The following is a 948-nucleotide window of genomic DNA, read 5'->3' as shown; positions in this document are numbered from 1 at the left end:
ACAGTATTCCACTGCTAGTCATGAGATTTTTCAGTGACTACATATTCATAAATAGTCCATTTCTCTTGCTTCCTAGTCTGTCTTCGTCTAGAAGCCTATTTGAAATCTCTACACTGAATAATGCTACTTCTTATTAACTTTTCCTAAAAGGATCACTGAAAATTGTGTGGTATAGTGAAGCCTGGTGAAGAAATGCAATGGTGCCTAGTTATCAAAAGGACAGAGTCTGGGTTCATAAAGGGTTGTCCTAAAACAAAGAGCCATCTAAAAGAAGCCATGGACTAGTCCATGGAGAATAAGCACACCAACCTAAGTGTGATCAAAATGATATTAAATAAAATCCATAATCAAGAGAAGACATGAATGGAATTCTAAATTATAAGACCCTTGGTTTATGTAGGTGATTGTTGTTGTTAGGTTCCATTGAGTTGGTATCGACTCATAGTGACCCTAAGTACAACAGAACGAAACACTGCTCAGTCCTGTGCCAACAATCCCGGTCCTGCATCACAATTATTGTTATATTTGAGTCCATTGCTGCTGCCACTGTGCCAATCTAGCTCATTGGAAGTCTTCCTCTTTTTCTCTCTGACCCTCCACATGATATCCTTCTCCAGGGACTGATCCATCCTGACAATATGTCTGAAGCATGAGAGATGAAGTCTGGCCATCCTGGCGTCCAAGGAGCACTCTGGCTGTACTTCTTCCAATAAAAATTGGTTTGTTCTTTTGGCAGTCCATGGTATTTTCAATATTCTCCTCCAACACCATAACTCAGATGCATCAATTCTTCCTCAATCTTCCTTGTTCACTGTCCAACTTTTACACATATATAGATTATTGAGAAAAACATAGCTTCAATCAGGCGCACTTTAGTCCTCAAACTGACATCTTGGTTCTTGAACACTTTCAAGAGGTCTTGTGCATCAGATTTGTCCAATGCAATGT

This window comes from Chrysochloris asiatica, unplaced genomic scaffold (genome assembly GCF_000296735.1).
Source record: "Chrysochloris asiatica unplaced genomic scaffold, ChrAsi1.0 scaffold01021, whole genome shotgun sequence".
Taxonomy (NCBI): domain Eukaryota; kingdom Metazoa; phylum Chordata; class Mammalia; order Afrosoricida; family Chrysochloridae; genus Chrysochloris; species Chrysochloris asiatica.
The sequence above is the reverse complement of the archived record's forward strand: the minus strand, read 5'-3'. Positions refer to the sequence as shown.